This window comes from Amblyomma americanum, chromosome 2 (genome assembly GCF_052857255.1).
Source record: "Amblyomma americanum isolate KBUSLIRL-KWMA chromosome 2, ASM5285725v1, whole genome shotgun sequence".
Classification (NCBI taxonomy): domain Eukaryota; kingdom Metazoa; phylum Arthropoda; class Arachnida; order Ixodida; family Ixodidae; genus Amblyomma; species Amblyomma americanum.
Window position 1 is genome coordinate 49476726 of NC_135498.1, and position 18847 is coordinate 49495572.

An 18847-nucleotide genomic window follows, 5' to 3' on the forward strand; every position below is an offset into this window, starting at 1 on the left:
TTACAAAAAAGGTGATTAAGACAACTTCGAATGTTGCGTCTCTACACCGCATGCACTGCAGAACTTTTTCAGCCACACTGGATAATAATATTACACAATTTTTATGAATATGATTTAGCGCGGACATTTTTCCAAAGCTACCTAGAATAAGACCTTATTGCTAGGTTATTTAGCAGTTTTAAAGGGAAGATCAAGCTTAAATAATATGCGCCTCACAGAGAGTTGCTTTGTACCGGCAGCCCACAACTACTATGATTTAAAATCCTTTTTTCCCACACTCTCCTCGCTATAAAATAAGTTCGAGGGGAACAGGACTGTGCAAGAAAACTGCCGAAAAATGTTTACAAGCACTTTTTCTTTGATTATATGTTCTTCCTTGTTTGTGTTTTTCTGTTTCTTCAGTGTTTCGCTTTTTTTTTCTACACTTTAAAGGTACGCAATAAAGGGCAAAGCGCTTTCAGGCTTTCATCTTTTCTCTATTGTTTTGTTTCTAATTTTTTACGTTTGTTGCAGGAGCCCAACGACGACAAACGTTCTACCAAGAATAGGATGTTTCTGCCTAACAAAGAGGAAAAAACGATATATATACGTGAAAGGGCGAGAAAGGGGGAAATAATAATCAAGTGAATTTGAAAGAAGTCGAACGCCCCGTATCGCTCGGTACTTTAGAGGCAAAGCATTGCTTGGTGCAGAAACCTCTCGTCAAACAGCACACTGCTTCTACATGCGCCGCGTACGCTGTTGTAACCTAGGATCGGATTATTCGTTTAAACGCTCTCCCCCCGTACAACAGCCACGAAGCTACAGAGTGACGTCCCACACATGTACTTCGAAGGTTTCTTCCATTCCGCCCACAATTGCTTCGAGGTTAAAACGAAGGGAATAAATTTAGTACGACTTCTTCTCCCCTCTCCTATGTCTCGCGGTACACAAACGCTCACTCGGTAACACACGTACACGGTCGCGCTCTAAGCCTCGACCGCTGAGATCCTATCTGCCCCTCTCTGCTCTTCGTATATCAGCGAGCGAATGGCGAATAAATCGAGTCAAAGAGGCCTCCCACCGCATCGCTTACGCCTCCGTAATGCCCGATATACGGCTGGTGGAGCTCTCAAGGAGCCCGAGCAGTCCTCCTGACGCCCCTCACGCGTTTACAGGTATAGTACGTGGCAGGCAGGCAGGTATTCAACTGGCGCTCTCATGGCTGGGAGGGGGGTCTCCGGAGGTAAGAGATGCCAGCGCGATATATATTTATATACGAGCCGAACGTCGTCTCCTTACCGCGCTGAAGACGATCGAAGCCGAGCCGAGCCGTCTAGGGAGCCGGTCGGTCGGTCGGTCGCCGCTCCCCCGCCCATTTCCTGTCATGCCGCCTACCTAAATACCTCTCGGAATTCCGAGCGCGCGCGAGAGGTTGCTGCTGCTTCTCACACAGGCAGGAGTAAGCGGGGCCGGAGGCGAGCTGCCAACCAATGTTTCTCTGTGAGTGATTCGGTCTTTGTGTTTTGTTTTGTTTTGTTTTGTCTACGCGTGCGCGTACACTATACGCACTACGGGCTGCACCTTGCGTACAGTGTGTACAGAAATAAACAGTACGCGTACGTGCGCACTCCTGGAGCGCTGTGTGTACTTTGCTCCGCAATGGAAGAGGATGCCCGGTGGTGTTCTGTGTGCGAAAAGCGAGACTGTGTGTGAGATGAGACTATCCCCTCTTTTTCTACAAAAGAACACACTCAACAGTGCACGTACCAGCACAGTTACCAGTCATGAACGTAAGGTCCACGACTGCACTGGTAACAAATGCATCGGGCACTCCAGGTGTCGCCACAAAGGGCGATTTCACGTTTCTTATTGGACTGTGGTGCTCATATTGAGGTCCCGATAGATGGCCACCCCACCATTGGCGCGCTCCACCAGCTATTGCCACAGGCCACCGTGTCATAACCATTCGAAATGATATTGGAATAGAGGCGCCGTAGTTTCGATGCCTAGGTAGAATTTTCGCACATTCTATAAAGAGAATAAAACGCAAAATGAGACGGTCGTCACTGGACAGTCGTCATGTGCGCTGGAAATCGAAGCCACAAGAGCATGGAGACGAGACGTATTCCCAACAGCTCGAATAAAAAAAAAAAAAAACATCCGCACACTCCGTTCAAGCACGGTCGTATTTTGGGAGCTTTCTTCTTCCATGCCGGTCGAGAAGCTGAATGAACTCAAGGTGCGGCTCGTACCGTTCAGACGCCCAGGTAGTACACCGCGTGCCTGTGTTCTCGAGAAAGGAACCGGCGAGGGGCAAACGAAGGGCAAGGTCGGTACAGCCTCAGGTTATGGGAAGCTGGAGAAGAAAGAGGAGTCAGAGAGAAAGAAGGAGAAGAAAAATGAAGAGTTGATGGGTGGTGTGGGCCGAGCGCGGTCCACAAATTCGGGGCACCCCGAAGCTATGCAGGAAGGCACCCATGAGTTTACGAGACTGGGCGTGCGGGCTTATACGTTCCCCGAGGACGGCGCCACTCACGCTGACCGGCCTGCCTGGCGAGCGAGGAAGAGAGAGAGAGAGTAAGATAGAAAGAAGAGAAGCTAGAGAGACCTTGAGGAGGTATAGTGCGAAGCTCCCCTTCGCGGTGGTGGCAATGAATGAACGGCCTCCTCCGGTTCCTCCTCTCTTGCGTGTCCGGCCGGCCTCGTTCTCGGTATTTCTCGTGTGCTCGGGCACTCTACGCAAGAAATATTCGAGGCAAAAAAAAAAAAAAAACGAGTACCGTGTTGCGTGGAGAGAGACGATGTGGATGAATCGAAAAGCGGATCTGAGAGGAGATTCAAATGGAGCGGCAGTACCGCTACGTGAACAATGGAGACACGGAACGTCGCAGTAACCACGCTATGACCTTACTCGCAATCGTGCTTGTGTGTCTTGTCCGTGAATTTTAGGGTGATAACGTCATTGGGGACTCTCTCGCAGGTAAATGGCGTTACGTCGTAATATGTCGCAGCAGAAATACTCCCGCGTTCGCCTGCCACCCCAGAAGAATGTTATGCAGGCGGACCTGAGTCGTAAGGAACTTGTGGAGCTGTTATCATGGTATCAAGTCGCAAGTGACATAGGTAACAGTTAATCGTGATAACCAGAAAGACGCGCACTGGGTGAATCTAGCTAGGCCTGGGTAGATGCGATACTGCGGTAGTCACGTCTCCATACTGAGGGGAGGTGGGATGTTGGAAGTTTTTTATCGTTTTTTTTTGTGTGTTCCAATTGATAAGGCTGCGACAAGCGAAATGGCTTACAAACATAGTTGTTAGAACAGGTACATAAGTGAAAGATTGAACGCGTCTAAAATAAAGCAGTGGTACCGGGATCTTTGACTGTACGCGCTTTTAGCCACATGTACAAATATTGTAATGCATCAAATTTTGATCTTGTACTTGCATATTTCACCACAGTAACCATCTGTTCGGCCATTACGTTATGACTGAACCTCTTATCCTCGCTGCCATCAATCTCCTGCGTCCCGAGCTCTGCAATGCTCGAATGAAAATAACAAATATTGTACTATAGGAGATAAGAGCGCTTCAGGACATGTGAGCAGTAACTTACCAGCTGATTTCTCTTTTTTATCCGGTAGCTCAAACTTGTGGGAGCCTGGAGGGAGTGAAATTTCGGATTTGCTTCCTCTAACGTGCGGTACTGAATTGAGGCGATACCTGAAAAACATGGAACCTTTGTTTCCTGATTCCTTTTGCGCGTTTTCGGGAAATTTTTGTCGCTTACAAGACGCGTCTACTGAAGCGCCAGCATGCCTGCGGGGCAATTTCGTACTATCTCCCCCAACAGTAATGAGAAATGTACCGCGGCGTATCACGATACGTCCGCTCCAGTAGTGTCGTGCGCTTCTCAACACCTTTGCGGAGGAGCGGACTGCCGGCGCAGCGCTCTACTCTGGCGGGCGTGTCCAGCACCGCGCGTGCGTATCGCTTCCCCGGTAAGCTCATCCAAGTCAAGTGTTGATGGAAACGGTTTCGCGTGGGTGACTCCACGGTGGAACACCCGCCTGGATAGGCGTCTTGTCGTAATGCACTATCCATCGAGGAGGTGTTTCCTACCCTTCCCCTTTACCCTCCCCTTCTCCAAGTGAAGGGGAGAGTGGGCAACTGTACATGTTGCACACATCGCGTGAATTGTAGCCGATTTGCGCCGTGGGGCTGTAAACGGCGTCGTCGGGATCCGGCTCACTTGGCACGAACGGTGCAGGTGTCGGTCGTATATACACGGTGTGGTGGAGGATTAGTGGGTCTTAAGAGTACGCTTCGAGAAGACTCTGGGCGTAAAAGGGACGAGCGTGAGCGTAACTCGTTTGTGGAGCTAGATGCCGGTGCCGCCCCCGTTTCCGTTGTGCGTGCGTACATGCGTGCTTGTGCGTGCGTACATGCGTGCTTGTGCGTGCGTACATGCGTGCTTGTGCGTGCGTGTGCGTGCGCGTTTATAGAGGCGGATCCGGTGTCTGCTACGTGGCGTTTTCGTCTCACTGGCGCAAAATACCTCACTCTTTCACGCCATGTTTAGGACGCTGTATCATATTTCACGAATGAGCAGTACACCTACATAGCGCGTAATAATACGTGCATCTTTTTTATCGCAATTATTAGAGCCCAGTGAAGAAAGTCCGATTAACGGAGACGCACCTGAGGCATTTTTCGTCTGTTCTTGTTGCATAAGGCATACTCCACAGTCCGAAAAGCGTTTTCTTTGTATTGCTGTCAGAAATAACTTACTCGAACCTCTATGCAGACCTCTGTCTTACATCTCTCAGTTGCGGTCAATCTGTAAGTGTTAGTGGTATATAGGGGCATGGGGTCTTTTTAGCGTCCCGAAACAAGGTGGGTTATGCGGGACTCTATAGTGCAGGGCTCCGGACTAAATTAGAAGGGGAGTTTCTTTAATGTGCGCTGATATATCGCACTGGGCAGTGTCGCTTTTGAAGTTCGCCTCCATCGAAATGCAACCGCAGCGCTGGCTCAGTGGCTTTGGCGTTGGCTGCCAGCTGATCCCCGGGCTGAACCCACCACAGCGACGGGAACTCAGCCCTGGGCAACGCCCGAGTCAACGAAAAAATGCTCAGAGTCGCGATTTTTAAAAGCAACGAGTTGTTTAGATGCAGTACCGTAGTCTGAAATGCAATTAATGAGCAGACAATTAAGAATTTTGTTTCATTTATGCAGTAGCTCGTGATGAGAAACTTACTTTACAAAAATATATCAATGTGACGTCTGTCTGTTTACCATCGTGAATAAAATTTGCAAAGTCACACAATATTTGTACCAATTGAGTTATTGTTGAGTACCCTTCCGGAATCCATACTGATCTATTGTTAAAAGCTATGTTTTTCAAGTAATTCTGATAGGTGCGCGTCAATTATGTGCTCCATGAGTTTACATGCAGTTGCCGATCATTAAACAAAGCGTAGCTTCTGAATGTGCAACTTATTCCCGCTTTTATGGAGCGTCTTGACTCTGGCAGTGGTACTCCAGTCGCTCGACACTTGGCCAAGGCGAAAAGATTTTACAAACAAAACTTCTAACCATTTCACATACCCTTAAAGAAATCCATTCTGAACGTCGCCTGGGCCAGAATATTTTCGGATGTCTAGATTAAGAACCATTTTGAAAATACCTCGTTCTTTTCTCTGCATATAGGAGACATGTATGTATCGTAACATAAAATGTCATTATCTTCGCTGTCATGTGTCTGCTACGATTCTCATTGAAAATACCTCGTTCTTTTCTCTGCATATAGGAGACATGTATGTATCGTAACATAAAATGTCATTATCTTGGCTAAAAACAGACTTGAAGTGTGCATAAAGTATGTGTGAAATTTCTTTGCTGTCATGTGTCTGCTACGATTCTCATCATACTCATTAAACTCTTTTGATATACGGCTAATGCTTCTCTCAAATTTGCATGGAACCGATGGGTCGTAACTTGGCAGTAAATCACCATAATAGCACTGCCTAGCCCCACTGGCTTGGTTTTTAAGCTTTGAAGCTAATTCACTGACTTTCTTTTCCACTCAAGGCGAGTTCTGAGTTTTTATTTAAAAAAAAAATACTTTTAGCAGTCTCTTCAATCGAAGTGTTTCACTAGAATTCTAAGAGTATTCATGCTTCTCCTTTTTGTAATTCGGGGTTGGAAAGAGTTTGTACAATCTCTTACACGGTTTCTAAACGTTACCCAGAGCTTATTTACTTCGCGAGTGCTGCCTCAAAACTCATCAAATTTAAACGCAAGCTTGTGAATGATTGAAACGCCATTTGCCTGAGAGAAATCAGGGAAAGAGAAACGTTGCAGTTTTTTTGTCTAGTGAGTGATTGCTTAGAGTGTGTATTACGGCTTCGTGGTGCGAAATTCTTATAAGTACCTTGTCTGAGCATCGATGGATCCCATGACAAAAAATGTCCAAAAATGGCTTAACCCCCCTCCCCTTATAGTTATGGCGTTGTTTTTACAGCTTGTAGCAGATAATATTTAAATACATTGTTCAGCATTTCCATAACGATGATTTCGTCTTTAGTTTCAACATTTTCTGCAAGAATTTATCCATCTCCTTGAACATAGAAACTGAAGTGTTAGGTTGCCTGTTTATAGCTCCTGTAATTTATCTAATGCGATTGTAAGAAGCCTCACAAAAAATACCTTCGCATTGCGTACATTCGGCATTCGCAGACATTTTGCAACCACTTGAAATCGACACTGCTACCTTCACCTCTACCGTCTCGATCTTTCCCTAATGGGCTATACCCAGTATACGAACAAACTCCCTACCATATACTGAGTCATTTAGCCAAACTGTGACAGCAGGATCACGTGAAAGGACAAGAGCCTCCCACTCCGCGATCTTGTTAATTACACTCCTACAATTACTACGACAATGGGGTTAGGGCTTACTTAACTGAAATCGTGATTTTTTTTCCTTCATTCCACCCAAACAAGCTACCTTCGATGCTCAGCTTATCATGAACCTGTTTTGCTTTTCTATGCCAATCACCTCCCGGCCGAAATCTTTAATAAAACTATCTTCTTGTACATATTTCACTGCTGCATCATTTGACTCAACAGTCGGCTCCTCTGCACCATATATGGCTACATTTTGTCCGCGCCCACTGTTCTCTAAGTCACCTATCCGGTCCCGAAGCGTCAACACCTGTGATTCGCGTTTGAAGACATGAATTCATATTATCGGCCTTTATGGCTTGAATATTCAGTCTGTGTAACTGCTCATTGATGCCACATCAAAACGCTCAGTCATTCTGGTAAGCTTTCAATTTCCTTTTGCGTCCACTGTATGCACTCAGCTGTCAAACTGATCTTTTCTTGACCCCGCAACAACTCAGACATTTCTTTCTGACCTTACAAAAATTTCTTTAAAGAGTCTATAGACTGTCCATAGACTTCTGTCTATAAAGTCTATAGACTCTCTATAGACAATCACTGGAGAACAGTCTATAGGCAATACATATCCTATAGACAGTTTATAGACAATCTATAATTTATGGCCATACACTTTTAGTAGACTTTTGTCTATAGACAGTCTGTGGACTATGAATAGACAAAAATGAATATCTATAGGAAGGCAATAGAGTTTATAAGAAGTCTATAGGCTGTATATATAGACCATTTTTGCAAGGGTGGCTCCTTTAGGATTGGCTTCGATGTCACCACAGGATAGCAGATCATTGGTGGCCAGCAAAACATAATTTAGAAGCCTTTTAGCACACAGTGGGCAAGGCAACAGCTCTAAGAAACCGTGGTCGCTTCGGTAACAATTTCAAGTGCTAACCTGAATTAAGAGGCAAAACGGACTCTGCGCATGTTACCGTGAGGGCTGCAGTCATGCACTGGTGAAGAGCTGGGCTGACGGGTCTCTTACATTAATACTCCGCGTGACACCAACCGGAATTAATTCGTTTCTGCCCACCACTGATGATGGCCGAGGCATCCCTCTTGAGAGGGGTAATAATGTAACGCTTAAACGATGCTCTGACAACTACGTAGACAGCACAGAAACACATATGGAACCGCCTTTTCAGAGTGGTGTTCGAAACAGGGTCCGTTACCGAAGGACATACCGGGATCTAGAGAGCCTCCCTCAGGACTGCACCCCGTGACCAAACCGGTCGCCAGGTCGGGGAGCGCCTGTACCTATCCTGTGGGTATCCGACGGTGGGTTTCGAGCCTGCCACCTCCCGCAGGCGAGGTGGACGACCAAACCACTAGGCCGCGGCTAGGGATTACATGACGTAATCACCGTCAGTATGAGAACAGGCATCATGATGCAGGCTTCGGCCGGACCGGAGAAGATGTTACTGCTCACGCTGCCAAGTTGCCTTGAAACTGATGGGAAATTGTTTTGGAAGATATGAAGCTGTGTCAATAGATTGTACATTGATATTTAAAAGATCTGATGTGCACTTCGTCTGAAAAACCAAGAAAAACCAATTCTAAGCTGAGCGTTATCCTGTAAATGAGAATATAGAAAGTTGCTCCAAGTTCTCAGTCTTCTGGATCGCCCTGCTAAATACACAAAACCAGACTCGTGATCTTCCATTTGAAAATATTAATTCATAAATATATCAAGTCTTACCATTGCAGATAATAGGAAAAGGGTCATTGTACAACAACGAGAACGGATATGTGAACTGATCCAAACTAACCGTCAACATCCTGCGGACTCATAGCTGACGGATTCCTCAGCTGTTAAGATGTTCTCCTTTCGATTTTTCTGCAGGTTTTTTTTTCTTGTTTATTTCGCGTCATCAATTCACGTATTCCAGGCCGCATATGCCGGACATGGGTTCTATTTAGAGCAGTTATTACTATATGGCTCAATATGTTATTAATATTTCGTTCCCCTTCCGACTCAAGGTTAGACACGACGCGGTGACTGTGTGGCTCTGGCCTCCGGCTGCAGAACGCTAAAGTCGCAGTATTTTATTTCGGCCGCAGCTGCCGTATTTCGATAGTGGCGACATGCAAAAGGCGCCCGTGCGCTGTGCGATTCCAGTACACGTTAAAGGATCCGCGATGGTCGAAGCTAGCCCTGAGCCCTAATTCACTCACTTTACGGCGTCCCTCACTGTTCATGTGCACCTTTGGAACGCTAAGGGGGACAATGGGGACAACCTGGTCCAATTTTTGTTCCTAGTAAAATCGATTGTCTCTCTCTCTTTACACCTTTGGAACGCTAAGGGGGACAATGGGGACAACCTGGTCCAATTTTTGTTCCTAGTAAAATCGATTGTCTCTCTCTCTTTACACCTTTGGAACGCTAAGGGGGACAATGGGGACAGCCTGGTCCAATTTTTGTTCCTAGTAAAATCTATTGTCTCTCCCTCTCTTTACACCTTTGGAACGCTAAGGGGGACAATGGGGACAACCTGATCCAATTTTGCAATTATTACGGAGAAAATTGGATGGAAAAATGAAATGTTTTTTTTCCCCGGCCACTCGATTGAAGCTTAATCGTGACGTCGAGATCATGAAGATCCACGGTCATCCGTGATCCCCGTTAGGAAGTGAATGGTGGTGTAAGCTAGCCTCAGAGCTCAAGTGAGGGTGGTGTAGGCTGGCCTCAGAGGTCCGCGAAGTTGTAATGTCATCACCGTTTACTTTCGAAAAAGACTGCTAGCGGGGATACTTGCCTTTCAGTTATGACCAAATTTGAGCTCACAAAAGCTTCATTGTCTATGAAAATAGCTTCTTCGCCATTATAAAGCCGTAATCAACTGGTATAGGCCAACTGCAATATGTCCTCATTGTGTGCTTTTAAAGCCCATGCATTACCAATTGATCATTTCATGTATAGAGCGAGTCCTCTCTGAATCGAAGCCCCGTGCGAACGCATTTCCGAGCGAAATTCCTCCACCACACCGGGTCCATTTTCTCTCTCCCTTCCTCGAACCGGGTGCGGCGGCAGGCACCTCGGGCCGGCGGCACAAGCCGCGGCGCGAGGCGCCGCCTGCCTTCCCGCCAAAGCCTGCTTTGTCTCAGCGGGAGCAACAACATCGGCGAAGCGGCCGCTCGCGCAACAGCTCCTACTTACGTTTCCTCTTCGTCGCCCACTTTGTTTCCCACTGTTTTCGTCCGCCGCGCTTGCCCCGCCGGGCTGTGTTTATACGCGGTCCCCTTTTGGACAGCCATAACAATCGGACGCGGGCGCGTACGTGGCTGCGGCCAGCGCCGCTCGCGAGCCACTTTTGCGGAGCGCGTTGACAGCGTTTGCCAAGCGGCCTACGGGGAGGGGGGGCAAGAACGAACTGGGCTTTCCAGAAGCGCCGCGGAGGGAGAGGACGCGGAGAAGGTGGAAAGGGGAAACGGAGAAGATGCCTTCTTTTACCTTTAATTTCAACCCCCAGCCCGAACCCTACCCGTCACCGACATGGCTCTCACACAGCAAGTAAACAACGCCGGATATCGTACACGGTTGTCATCATCATCATCATCATCATCAGCCTGACTACGCCCACTGCAGGGCAAAGGCCTCTCCCATGTCTCTCCAATTAACCCTGTCCTTTGCCAGCTGCGCCCACCCTATGCCTGCACACTTCTTAATCTCATCCGCCCACCGAACTTTCTGCCGTCCCCTGCTGCGCTTGTCTCTTGGAATCCACTCAGTTACCCTTAAGAACCAGCGGTTATCTTGCTTCGCATTACAAGCCCTGCCCAAGACCATTTCTTACTCTTGATTTCAACTAGGATGTCGCACAACGGGACTTTCAAAGCACGTCCGATCTTATAATTCAAGTTTGAAACGAAGAAGCGTAAAGTGAAAAAAAAAAAAAGGTAAGCAAAGGAACGCGGAATGGACACAAAAGCTTAAACCGCAAAAAGTCACTGGCGAACACGACACGTTCACAACGGCATTGTCCATGTCGCGTTTCATGGTTAATGTCCTTGAACAATATCAGCTGCTTCGTCTGACCCTGGAGTGAATGGACTTTCTGATCTTCAGCCATTTCTCATGATCCACTCACATTGAACGTTCCCTTTGAAAGATCCTGTCGACACACTCATATACAGTCTGTGGAGGTTCGCCTGCGAATGAAGGCTCCAACTCATGGCCTAGACCCCGCAAGACCTGGGGCGACCCAAGAAACGCAAGATCTCCAACAACTGAATGCCGCTATTACATTTCAGCAACCAATTCTGTATCTCTTCCTTTTCTGAAATAAATATATTAATTCATTAATATTTAAATGCTCACAAGAACACGTCTTTGTTTCAGGGTATAGCGTCGCTGGCGTGTCGATCGTTAGGGGAACATTGCACATCTGCCCAGCATAAAATCAGAGCGTGTGCAATCACCAGACTTGTTGATGAGGTGAGGGCTCTATCTCGTGTTCACGTGGTCGCATCCTTTTATTCACAAAAGGAGAAAAGATTGGCCAAGTGTAATTCTCTGAGTGCCTCGGGACACGAGAAAGCTCGTCTGCGGGAGTTGAAATTCAAAGCAAGGTTGCGATAGTTTACGAAATACAAGGCTTAGCTGAAAGAGGACGCATTCCCGAAGGAAGCAAGATTTAACAGTGTCCTTTAACTTCACACGTTACTGAATAGAATTTAATGTATGACTTGATTCGTATGAGGACGTGATATCAGGCCCTCCCTCGGCCTCGATTACAGGTATATTGCCCCAGCCCGCGAATGGCGTTGTCATTGATAAGAGTCAACCATTTTTAACTGACCCCTGATCCCCCCTGTTCCTCTGTCTCATCTTGGAAATGGCTGCTTATTTTCGCGAATTCAAAGTGAACATAATATTCTTTTGTGACCCATGTTTCATGATTGCTGAAGCCATAGAGCAAGCCTCATGAACGCGGAACAGAGTGGTGCCTCCAAAAATGGAGAACCCCCTGTTCCTCTGTCTCATCTTGGAAATGGCTGCTTATTTTCGCGAATTCAAAGTGAACATAATATTCTTTTGTGACCCATGTTTCATGATTGCTGAAGCCATAGAGCAAGCCTCATAAACGCGGAACAGAGTGGTGCCTCCAAAAATGGAGAACCCCCTGTTCCTCTGTCTCATCTTGGAAATGGCTGCTTATTTTCGCGAATTCAAAGTGAACATAATATTCTTTTGTGACCCATGTTTCATGATTGCTGAAGCCATAGAGCAAGCCTCATGAACGCGGAACAGAGTGGTGCCTCCAAAAATGGAGAACCCCCTGTTCCTCTGTCTCATCTTGGAAATGGCTGCTTATTTTCGCGAATTCAAAGTGAACATAATATTCTTTTGTGACCCATGTTTCATGATTGCTGAAGCCATAGAGCAAGCCTCATGAACGCGGAACAGAGTGGTGCCTCCAAAAATGGAGAACCCCCTGTTCCTCTGTCTCATCTTGGAAATGGCTGCTTATTTTCGCGAATTCAAAGTGAACATAATATTATTTTGTGACCCATGTTTCATGATTGCTGAAGCCATAGAGCAAGCCTCATGAACGCGGAACAGAGTGGTGCCTCCAAAAATGGAGAACCCCCTGTTCCTCTGTCTCATCTTGGAAATGGCTGCTTATTTTCGCGAATTCAAAGTGAACATAATATTCTTTTGTGACCCATGTTTCATGATTGCTGAAGCCATAGAGCAAGCCTCATAAACGCGGAACAGAGTGGTGCCTCCAAAAATGGAGAACCCCCTGTTCCTCTGTCTCATCTTGGAAATGGCTGCTTATTTTCGCGAATTCAAAGTGAACATAATATTATTTTGTGACCCATGTTTCATGATTGCTGAAGCCATAGAGCAAGCCTCATGAACGCGGAACAGAGTGGTGCCTCCAAAAATGGAGAACCCCCTGTTCCTCTGTCTCATCTTGGAAATGGCTGCTTATTTTCGCGAATTCAAAGTGAACATAATATTCTTTTGTGACCCATGTTTCATGATTGCTGAAGCCATAGAGCAAGCCTCATGAACGCGGAACAGAGTGGTGCCTCCAAAAATGGAGAACCCCCTGTTCCTCTGTCTCATCTTGGAAATGGCTGCTTATTTTCGCGAATTCAAAGTGAACATAATATTCTTTTGTGACCCATGTTTCATGATTGCTGAAGCCATAGAGCAAGCCTCATGAACGCGGAACAGAGTGGTGCCTCCAAAAATGGAGAACCCCCTGTTCCTCTGTCTCATCTTGGAAATGGCTGCTTATTTTCGCGAATTCAAAGTGAACATAATATTCTTTTGTGACCCATGTTTCATGATTGCTGAAGCCATAGAGCAAGCCTCATAAACGCGGAACAGAGTGGTGCCTCCAAAAATGGAGAACCCCCTGTTCCTCTGTCTCATCTTGGAAATGGCTGCTTATTTTCGCGAATTCAAAGTGAACATAATATTATTTTGTGACCCATGTTTCATGATTGCTGAAGCCATAGAGCAAGCCTCATGAACGCGGAACAGAGTGGTGCCTCCAAAAATGGAGAACCCCCTGTTCCTCTGTCTCATCTTGGAAATGGCTGCTTATTTTCGCGAATTCAAAGTGAACATAATATTCTTTTGTGACCCATGTTTCATGATTGCTGAAGCCATAGAGCAAGCCTCATGAACGCGGAACAGAGTGGTGCCTCCAAAAATGGAGAACCCCCTGTTCCTCTGTCTCATCTTGGAAATGGCTGCTTATTTTCGCGAATTCAAAGTGAACATAATATTCTTTTGTGACCCATGTTTCATGATTGCTGAAGCCATAGAGCAAGCCTCATGAACGCGGAACAGAGTGGTGCCTCCAAAAATGGAGAACCCCCTGTTCCTCTGTCTCATCTTGGAAATGGCTGCTTATTTTCGCGAATTCAAAGTGAACATAATATTCTCTTGTGACCCATGTTTCATGATTGCTGAAGCCATAGAGCAAGCCTCATGAACGCGGAACAGAGTGGTGCCTCCAAAAATGGAGAACCCCCTGTTCCTCTCTCTCATCTTGGAAATGGCTGCTTATTTTCGCGAATTCAAAGTGAACATAATATTCTTTTGTGACCCATGTTTCATGATTGCTGAAGCCATAGAGCAAGCCTCATGAACGCGGAACAGAGTGGTGCCTCCAAAAATGGAGAACCCCCTGTTCCTCTGTCTCATCTTGGAAATGGCTGCTTATTTTCGCGAATTCAAAGTGAACATAATATTATTTTGTGACCCATGTTTCATGATTGCTGAAGCCATAGAGCAAGCCTCATAAACGCGGAACAGAGTGGTGCCTCCAAAAATGGAGAACCCCCTGTTCCTCTGTCTCATCTTGGAAATGGCTGCTTATTTTCGCGAATTCAAAGTGAACATAATATTCTTTTGTGACCCATGTTTCATGATTGCTGAAGCCATAGAGCAAGCCTCATGAACGCGGAACAGAGTGGTGCCTCCAAAAATGGAGAACCCCCTGTTCCTCTGTCTCATCTTGGAAATGGCTGCTTATTTTCGCGAATTCAAAGTGAACATAATATTCTTTTGTGACCCATGTTTCATGATTGCTGAAGCCATAGAGCAAGCCTCATGAACGCGGAACAGAGTGGTGCCTCCAAAAATGGAGAACCCCCTGTTCCTCTGTCTCATCTTGGAAATGGCTGCTTATTTTCGCGAATTCAAAGTGAACATAATATTCTTTTGTGACCCATGTTTCATGATTGCTGAAGCCATAGAGCAAGCCTCATGAACGCGGAACAGAGTGGTGCCTCCAAAAATGGAGAACCCCCTGTTCCTCTGTCTCATCTTGGAAATGGCTGCTTATTTTCGCGAATTCAAAGTGAACATAATATTCTTTTGTGACCCATGTTTCATGATTGCTGAAGCCATAGAGCAAGCCTCATGAACGCGGAACAGAGTGGTGCCTCCAAAAATGGAGAACCCCCTGTTCCTCTGTCTCATCTTGGAAATGGCTGCTTATTTTCGCGAATTCAAAGTGAACATAATATTCTTTTGTGACCCATGTTTCATGATTGCTGAAGCCATAGAGCAAGCCTCATAAACGCGGAACAGAGTGGTGCCTCCAAAAATGGAGAACCCCCTGTTCCTCTGTCTCATCTTGGAAATGGCTGCTTATTTTCGCGAATTCAAAGTGAACATAATATTCTTTTGTGACCCATGTTTCATGATTGCTGAAGCCATAGAGCAAGCCTCATAAACGCGGAACAGAGTGGTGCCTCCAAAAATGGAGAACCCCCTGTTCCTCTGTCTCATCTTGGAAATGGCTGCTTATTTTCGCGAATTCAAAGTGAACATAATATTCTTTTGTGACCCATGTTTCATGATTGCTGAAGCCATAGAGCAAGCCTCATGAACGCGGAACAGAGTGGTGCCTCCAAAAATGGAGAACCCCCTGTTCCTCTGTCTCATCTTGGAAATGGCTGCTTATTTTCGCGAATTCAAAGTGAACATAATATTCTTTTGTGACCCATGTTTCATGATTGCTGAAGCCATAGAGCAAGCCTCATGAACGCGGAACAGAGTGGTGCCTCCAAAAATGGAGAACCCCCTGTTCCTCTGTCTCATCTTGGAAATGGCTGCTTATTTTCGCGAATTCAAAGTGAACATAATATTCTTTTGTGACCCATGTTTCATGATTGCTGAAGCCATAGAGCAAGCCTCATGAACGCGGAACAGAGTGGTGCCTCCAAAAATGGAGAACCCCCTGTTCCTCTGTCTCATCTTGGAAATGGCTGCTTATTTTCGCGAATTCAAAGTGAACATAATATTCTTTTGTGACCCATGTTTCATGATTGCTGAAGCCATAGAGCAAGCCTCATGAACGCGGAACAGAGTGGTGCCTCCAAAAATGGAGAACCCCCTGTTCCTCTGTCTCATCTTGGAAATGGCTGCTTATTTTCGCGAATTCAAAGTGAACATAATATTCTTTTGTGACCCATGTTTCATGATTGCTGAAGCCATAGAGCAAGCCTCATGAACGCGGAACAGAGTGGTGCCTCCAAAAATGGAGAACCCCCTGTTCCTCTGTCTCATCTTGGAAATGGCTGCTTATTTTCGCGAATTCAAAGTGAACATAATATTCTTTTGTGACCCATGTTTCATGATTGCTGAAGCCATAGAGCAAGCCTCATGAACGCGGAACAGAGTGGTGCCTCCAAAAATGGAGAACCCCCTGTTCCTCTGTCTCATCTTGGAAATGGCTGCTTATTTTCGCGAATTCAAAGTGAACATAATATTCTTTTGTGACCCATGTTTCATGATTGCTGAAGCCATAGAGCAAGCCTCATGAACGCGGAACAGAGTGGTGCCTCCAAAAATGGAGAACCCCCTGTTCCTCTGTCTCATCTTGGAAATGGCTGCTTATTTTCGCGAATTCAAAGTGAACATAATATTCTTTTGTGACCCATGTTTCATGATTGCTGAAGCCATAGAGCAAGCCTCATGAACGCGGAACAGAGTGGTGCCTCCAAAAATGGAGAACCCCCTGTTCCTCTGTCTCATCTTGGAAATGGCTGCTTATTTTCGCGAATTCAAAGTGAACATAATATTCTTTTGTGACCCATGTTTCATGATTGCTGAAGCCATAGAGCAAGCCTCATGAACGCGGAACAGAGTGGTGCCTCCAAAAATGGAGAACCCCCTGTTCCTCTGTCTCATCTTGGAAATGGCTGCTTATTTTCGCGAATTCAAAGTGAACATAATATTCTTTTGTGACCCATGTTTCATGATTGCTGAAGCCATAGAGCAAGCCTCATGAACGCGGAACAGAGTGGTGCCTCCAAAAATGGAGAACCCCCTGTTCCTCTGTCTCATCTTGGAAATGGCTGCTTATTTTCGCGAATTCAAAGTGAACATAATATTCTTTTGTGACCCATGTTTCATGATTGCTGAAGCCATAGAGCAAGCCTCATGAACGCGGAACAGAGTGGTGCCTCCAAAAATGGAGAACCCCCTGTTCCTCTGTCTCATCTTGGAAATGGCTGCTTATTTTCGCGAATTCAAAGTGAACATAATATTCTTTTGTGACCCATGTTTCATGATTGCTGAAGCCATAGAGCAAGCCTCATGAACGCGGAACAGAGTGGTGCCTCCAAAAATGGAGAACCCCCTGTTCCTCTGTCTCATCTTGGAAATGGCTGCTTATTTTCGCGAATTCAAAGTGAACATAATATTCTTTTGTGACCCATGTTTCATGATTGCTGAAGCCATAGAGCAAGCCTCATGAACGCGGAACAGAGTGGTGCCTCCAAAAATGGAGAACCCCCTGTTCCTCTGTCTCATCTTGGAAATGGCTGCTTATTTTCGCGAATTCAAAGTGAACATAATATTCTTTTGTGACCCATGTTTCATGATTGCTGAAGCCATAGAGCAAGCCTCATGAACGCGGAACAGAGTGGTGCCTCCAAAAATGGAGAACCCCCTGTTCCTCTGTCTCATCTTGGAAATGGCTGCTTATTTTCGCGAATTCAAAGTGAACATAATATTCTTTTGTGACCCATGTTTCATGATTGCTGAAGCCATAGAGCAAGCCTCATGAACGCGGAACAGAGTGGTGCCTCCAAAAATGGAGAACCCCCTGTTCCTCTGTCTCATCTTGGAAATGGCTGCTTATTTTCGCGAATTCAAAGTGAACATAATATTCTTTTGTGACCCATGTTTCATGATTGCTGAAGCCATAGAGCAAGCCTCATGAACGCGGAACAGAGTGGTGCCTCCAAAAATGGAGAACCCCCTGTTCCTCTCTCTCATCTTGGAAATGGCTGCTTATTTTCGCGAATTCAAAGTGAACATAATATTCTTTTGTGACCCATGTTTCATGATTGCTGAAGCCATAGAGCAAGCCTCATGAACGCGGAACAGAGTGGTGCCTCCAAAAATGGAGAACCCCCTGTTCCTCTGTCTCATCTTGGAAATGGCTGCTTATTTTCGCGAATTCAAAGTGAACATAATATTCTTTTGTGACCCATGTTTCATGATTGCTGAAGCCATAGAGCAAGCCTCATGAACGCGGAACAGAGTGGTGCCTCCAAAAATGGAGAACCCCCTGTTCCTCTGTCTCATCTTGGAAATGGCTGCTTATTTTCGCGAATTCAAAGTGAACATAATATTCTTTTGTAACCCATGTTTCATGATTGCTGAAGCCATAGAGCAAGCCTCATGAACGCGGAACAGAGTGGTGCCTCCAAAAATGGAGAACCCCCTGTTCCTCTGTCTCATCTTGGAAATGGCTGCTTATTTTCGCGAATTCAAAGTGAACATAATATTCTTTTGTGACCCATGTTTCATGATTGCTGAAGCCATAGAGCAAGCCTCATGAACGCGGAACAGAGTGGTGCCTCCAAAAATGGAGAACCCCCTGTTCCTCTGTCTCATCTTGGAAATGGCTGCTTATTTTCGCGAATTCAAAGTGAACATAATATTCTTTTGTGACCCATGTTTCATGATTGCTGAAGCCATAGAGCAAGCCTCATGAACGCGGAACAGAGTGGTGCCTCCAAAAATGGAGAACCCCCTGTTCCTCTGTCTCATCTTGGAAATGGCTGCTTATTTTCGCGAATTCAAAGTGAACATAATATTCTTTTGTGACCCATGTTTCATGATTGCTGAAGCCATAGAGCAAGCCTCATGAACGCGGAACAGAGTGGTGCCTCCAAAAATGGAGAACCCCCTGTTCCTCTGTCTCATCTTGGAAATGGCTGCTTATTTTCGCGAATTCAAAGTGAACATAATATTCTTTTGTGACCCATGTTTCATGATTGCTGAAGCCATAGAGCAAGCCTCATGAACGCGGAACAGAGTGGTGCCTCCAAAAATGGAGAACCCCCTGTTCCTCTGTCTCATCTTGGAAATGGCTGCTTATTTTCGCGAATTCAAAGTGAACATAATATTCTTTTGTGACCC